General features: G+C 32.9%; 1 long non-coding RNA gene across 1 annotated transcript; it reads right to left on the bottom strand.

Annotated features, from left to right (window-relative positions):
• Positions 1-4,241: 4,241 nt before the first annotated feature.
• LOC125648723 (uncharacterized) lies at positions 4,242-5,645 on the bottom strand. Its single transcript, XR_007360406.2, has 2 exons — positions 5,549-5,645; positions 4,242-4,530 (listed from the first exon to the last, which is right to left on the bottom strand). It is a non-coding gene; the product is annotated as an uncharacterized LOC125648723 (long non-coding RNA).
• Positions 5,646-6,858: the final 1,213 nt, after the last annotated feature.

The raw sequence follows: 6,858 nt of genomic DNA, 5'->3' as shown, positions 1-6,858 counted from the left end.
ATATCCAATCTATCAAAATCATACTTTGATTTGGATTAAAACTCTATTTTTGAAATTTTGACTTATATTGCATAGTGGACATTTCCCGTAATTTCTTTTGTAATTTCGTAATTTTCATAGCCTACCTCTTGAAACACCCCCACCCCTCCTCTCGCGGAAAATAAAAAACGACAACCATAGCTTTATTTAATTAATTTTAACACATTAATGCATGTTTACCTTATATAATTTTTTATATCTTTTGTAGAAACGAATTAGGTTCATCACCATTAGGTAACCATATTCTGCGCGTTATGAAACCATCCCATTACTGGTTATACTTACTTTTACCATTCACATGGAGTGATGTTAAACGAATTGTGTTGAATAAATGTTGTGCTATATCCATAATTTACCAAGATTGGTTTTTGAGACAAATCAATGTGTATAAGGATACCGGTGTCATTTATATCATCCACAACATCTGAAAATTAAGTCCATTTCCTATGCAAGAACAGGGTTTCATTATTTGCATACAATATTTTTGTCAAGAAGTGGGATCTTTACGGGTAGTTTACTCACATATACACTTACATATTATAGCTGCATATATTCATCTGTCAACCTTTAACATCATAATCTTTAAAAATAATTTAATCCATATCAATGAAGTCTGATTTCTATACATCTCCCACATTTCGATAAGATTAACATAGCCAACTTATAAAGTTTATACATGTAGAACTACCCACCAATAATTCATTCAGAGCTAAAGGAAACTGAGAAGTGCCACTATCATCGGGAGAGCTGGTAATTGAAAAAGCATCGGAGCAGGGACGGTTCTAAATTTTTGAGGTATTTCCAACGTTCATGCTAGCTGGTGTTCCGCCTGGTCAGTGAAGTACTTGAATACATTTTTGCTTCCGAGAATGTACGTTGGTGGTACATACATATATATCCTCAGTGATATCATGTACATAGTTTTACTTTCACACAACGAAAATAAATCTTATCAATTTGATAAGAATTGGTTTAAATCTTGATTACGTCATCTGATAATGATACGGTACCAAGATCAATATCAAAATTCAAACACAAGGCTACCTTTCACAGATTATCAAGATAGCAAAGCACCAATATATTATCAGTTAATTATTTTTTTATTATATATATATATATATATATATATATATATATATATATATATATAAAGCACTAAATAATCACAACTAGGTACTGAGAATTTTCGTCCCAGCCCGGGGTCGAACCAGCGACGTACGGCACCCACCGCCTAGCAAGATTGTCAAACCAGTGCGTAAGTCCACTCGGCCACAACGAGTTCCCTATATATATATATATATATATATATATATATATATATATATATATATGCGCATGTGTGTGTGTGTGTGTGTGTGTGTGTGTGTGTGTGTATGTGTGTAAGAGGTTTTCAGAAATGGGGTGTATTATACAGTAAAAATTGGAATGGATTTGACCACTGAATGTTGTTAATAATTTACCAATAAATCAGTACGTTGTGCTATTAAATTGCTTTAATGTAATCTTTGACTCGTTTAATTGAGTAATACACGTGCAATAGTTCTATTATAAGCATGCTGTAATTTATTTTAATTTGTCAGTAGCAGTAAGCATTGTCCACCACCAGATTTGCCTAATTGCACTACCACCGGATTTTCAAGTAGGTCAAGCTCGGCCTTAACGAGGGTCATTTCTGGTAAAAACTAACGATGTAAAACTTATACAGTACTAATTTTGATGCACCAGATGCGCATTTCGACAAATAATGTCTCTTCAGTGATGCTCAACCGAAATGTTTGAAATCCGAAATAACAATGAAGTTTTAGAGCTATTTAAGGTAACAATAGTGAGTCAAATTCGTCTAAGGATAAAAGTTATGCGTGAAGGATATAATCCTTAATTTTGAAATGCATTTCTAAATGTCTGAGAAAGCACGATATCAATTCTTATCATTAAGTATTGTTAAGTCAATTGTCAGTTGTTTTCTGACTTGTTTCATACCGATTGTTAGGCCGTTGTTGGCACACTGATTTTGAGTACGGATATCTCCGTTTACCTCAGGTGAGCTAATCAAGAAAATAATCCTGCAAAGCGTGGGCGTTCTGGACTTCCAAATTATTTTCATTAGTTGTCAATGACAATAACAGATCATCTCTCTTTTCAATGTATTATCTATACATCTGTTTTAAATGGATTCGCGTTTTTATTTTCAGGAAAAACGCCCGGAAGTTCACCATACCTCATTACAGTGATAAAAACGTTAAGTTAATTAATCGGTTTGACGTTGATACATTTGATGTGCGACATATTTTTTGAACAGTGAATTTTATATTTCACAAAGCATTGATGATTTACTAAATTTAGAAATACATTTATATAGAAAGATACTTTTATCCATGTCCTTGATATGGTTTTGTAATTATCATCGTGGAAGTATACCACTTAACCTAACTTACAGTTCATATTTAATTCAGGGTTGAAATGACGATGGAATTAAAACAGTGCTAAATGTAACACCGGGTACCACAAATTGGAAATTTGTTACCCTTTCTAATCGCGAGTCTGAGAAAAATTAAAGTGTAAATAATGAAATCTTTAGCGGTTAAAGTTGAGCTCAGATATCGTTGTAGAAAAATCAAAAGAAGTCTTCAAAGATAAAGGTGAGGATAACGAACCGTGACGAATCTCACAACTCCTAAAAGCAATACAAAATAGAGACTTGGACAAACACGGACTCCTGGATATACCAGAGGAGTAAGTATCCCCTATATATATATATATATATATATATATATATATATATATATATATTATATATATATAAATATAAATATTTTTATTTTTTATATTTTACCTATATATATATATATATATACATATACATACATATATATATATATATATATATATATATATATATATATATAGGTAAAATATAAAAAATAAATAAACGAAGACGTTTAGTAAAGCTTTAGCGCTTTCATTTCAAATCTTCAGAAGCTTTACATTTCGACGTTACGTCACAAACAGCGAAACGTTAAAATTAAACAAATCTAGACGTCATTACATACTGACTTTTTTATTTTTTACCTATACTTGTATGGATCATTGCGGAAAGTAGCTAGCATCTATCTATCTATCTATCTATCTATCTATCTATCTATATATTTAGGCCATCCAGAAAAACACTGATCTTCTTAAGACACTCCTATAAGTCAGACATAGAGTTTTGGACCAAAATTTAACTCCCCAAAATCCGACTTGTAGACGAGTATATACCGTACAATCACAGTCAGTACATAGGGATAATTTCTTCAATCTTTTTTTTTTATTGTAGCGCTTTTTTTAAGAAAGAAAGAGCAAATATAAAGGAATAAAAATAAATGCATAGGGATATTTATCATGCCACACTGGATTTGACATGGGACTTCGGTTTTTGTGGTCTCATCACAAGTAGCACCCAATTTAGATGCCTTTTACGAAAAGCAATGGGTGCTAGGGACCTATTTTAGCCCGGATCCCCACGGGATGTGTTAAACCTAGGGTTTAAAGACTGGTGGTCTTGATAACTCTTAATGCATGATCTACGCAAAACGTATGGGATATCTATTTTGAAAATTTCTGGTTTCTATTTATAAAAGATTCACACATAACGTTAACGAATTATTCATAACCTGTTATGTCACATCAAAATGTCTTTTAAGGATTTCATGTACAACATTACCTCATATTGACATATCAATAAAGCATTTTACATTGGTTGTTACGAAAAGGAGAATATAACGAACAGTCAGCCATCACATAATTTCCATAAAGATCACAAAATTAAAAGTTGGGCAAACACGAGCCTCTGGATACCAGAGGTGGGATAAGTTGCCTAGGAGGAGCAAACAGTCCTTATCAAACGGTCACACCCGCCATTAATCGTATATCTTGACCAGGTGAATGGAGCAATTCGCTGTCAATATCAGTTGTTTATCTCTTTCACATATATCTGCGATCATATGCAAAACAACCTCTGGTGTAGCGAATCAATTGAGAGAGATAAACATCATATGCAGGTGGTAATGGAGTATTGCAATATAAGTATGGGAAGTTGACGATGGAGAAACTGAAATCATTGCAATTTTCATAAAGTACAGTTGTTTAGTTTGCTGTTAGGACTTATGTTCAATGCATTATCGACATGTCGTCCAGTCATAAAATATAAGTGACCACTTTGATATCAGCATTACTTTCAATTTATTACACGAATTGATACAGGTGTCTTTTTTTTTTTTTTTTTTTTTTACATCAACCGTGTCTGCCCACACATCTGCACCTGTATTTCCTTGGTTTTCTGCAAGTAATTGATTTTCTGCAGTACCCAGTCCGGTATCCCCTTCTCTTGCATACAGATCTGCATCGTGAGCATCCAGAACGTGTCTTACAAGAACCTAGGCCTTGGACAGAATATTCTGCAATCATCAGCGAGAACAGACACAGCAGGATAAGCAAGGCTCTCGAATTCATCTACAGAAGACCATTGAAAATAAATTATACAATCATTTTGATAATCAATTCACTTGACTTGTGAAATTTTGAAGCAATTTGTTTCTTTCAATGTTTCCTACATCTCACCAACACTGCTTTTACTATTTGTAAGTTATAGTAATTAAGATAATTGATTGTATGGCGAATGAAATCAATTGGAAGCGAAAAGTTATCCTCTCAAGCATGGGAAACATAATTACGAGTTAAGGATAAATATGATGAAATTCGTTTTATTCGATCTATTTCTTGGTAATTGATGGTTAAGATTATATCTCGAACTTCAACAAAATCATAATTCACGTGCAGACATTGTGGAGTATGTACACATGCCTTCACAATCAGAAATTGAAAACCCTACTATGATAGCCATCGTGCATGGAATGAAAAGGGGGAATACAATGAACACAAATCCTACATGTATAAATAATACAAAACTAAGGATAAGGCAAAAGCGGAATCCTTGAAACATTTCTAGAAGTAAGCAATCCCTTTTGACCGGTCACACCCGCCATTAACTCTATATTTACTTCATTTAGATGGAGTAATATGTAGTCAAACTCAGTATGTAAATAACGGTCTAACGATTGGTTTGAAACACGACCAAGAGCATTGGACGTAATAAGGGTTGTATTTACAAAACCGATCATCATAATGACCATAGCATTTGCGAAATGTTGATTTCAAACAAGTCTGTTGAAATTGTAATATCAACTTAGCTGTCAGTAGGTTGTCTCGGATTTTCATCGCTGAACATACATTTGCATATCAAATCAATTGAGAGACAGCACCACATGCAAGTTATAATGGGATATTGCTAAATATATACATGAAGTTGACGATGGAGAAGATGAATCATTAATTTAAAATGTTAATTTGACGATAACGTGTATCTCAAAGTGGAGCTGAAGTCCACAGCAAGCTGTCAAATTCACAACACTAACATTAATTATGTTCAACACTTTTATGAATTAAACTGGAAAATAAATGAAAGCCTTACCTTTAGAAATAGGAATTGCAACAACAGTACAACAAAGAAGCGTTTCTCTTCTTACTTATGACAGTAAAGTACGGTATATTTATAGTATAAATGCAAGTCTCTAATTGGGTATGAATATAATGAATCATAGTTCATTTGTTAATATTCTGCATCTGGCGATCCAAATTCAAGATGAATTAATGCAATCATCGTCAAAAATTCCAGAGCGTGTAACATCTGACACACAATTTAATGTCACATGATCACCATTATTGAATGACACTGTGAAAATAACAACCAACTATCTATCTCATAAATCTTAAAAGGAATGCTAAATTAAGAGTAGGACAAACACACCACTGAATATACCAGGCGTGGAAATAAGGTTTCTAGGAGAATTACCCCCCCCCCCCTGTTGATCGGTCAAACCCGCAGTAAGCTCTATATATTCATCAGGTAGACGGAATATAATCCGAAGTCATAAGTATGGTTCCATGTAAAAATCAGGCAGAGGGTGATAAGTCGACCGTCAGGGATCGAGCCGATACTTATATATATATAGTAACATTGTTTATAGGAAATCATTCGGTGATAATATTTTTTTCATATGACGCACCTTCACAGAGCTGTGTTACTAAAAATAGAATACCCATGTTTTGACCAAAATTGACTCATAAAAATGCTATATATTCTTAAAGGTTTTGTTAAATGAAAAGATCATACATTTTCAAATGGCTTATATAAAATGAAGAAGAAGGCTACTGTTTACGAATTTCTGTTGTCATAGTGAGTATTTGTTATGTGTTACCATGGTAACCGTTCCTGTAGTTAACGAAAGGATTTTCTAACGGAAAAACATTCCAACTTTAAGACCATTTTTTTCGAAACAGCAAACACTTTCAAAAAAGTTTTATAATTAGACGGATGAAGTACATGCTATTGAATAATTTTTACTCAATATTTTTTTTGAAAGTTTTTACTGTACTCGGAAAAAAATATATGAAGATTGTGAAAAATGGCGGGAAAATAATATATTTTCATGTTTTTAAATTTTCTTCTACTTACAAACTATTCAACAAGCACACTTTTTTGTCATGTTCTAGTAATTATCATATTTATAAATATCTAAAATGATCTTCTTTATGTGTTTACATACCATAATGATATGTCTATAGATGTAAATGCAAGAAACGATGCATAGCATTTTGGGTCGGGATCGAAAGTCCGTTTATTATTAACCCATATCTTTCAGATTTCCTCAGGTTTTTGTAAACAACTTATTAGACCGGTCTTTATAGGATATTTTGCACTGAATGGAGAGTTTAACTTGC

The sequence above is a fragment of the Ostrea edulis genome, chromosome 7, assembly GCF_947568905.1.
Source record: "Ostrea edulis chromosome 7, xbOstEdul1.1, whole genome shotgun sequence".
Lineage (NCBI taxonomy): Eukaryota > Metazoa > Mollusca > Bivalvia > Ostreida > Ostreidae > Ostrea > Ostrea edulis.
This window is presented reverse-complemented; position numbering and strand designations above follow the sequence as displayed.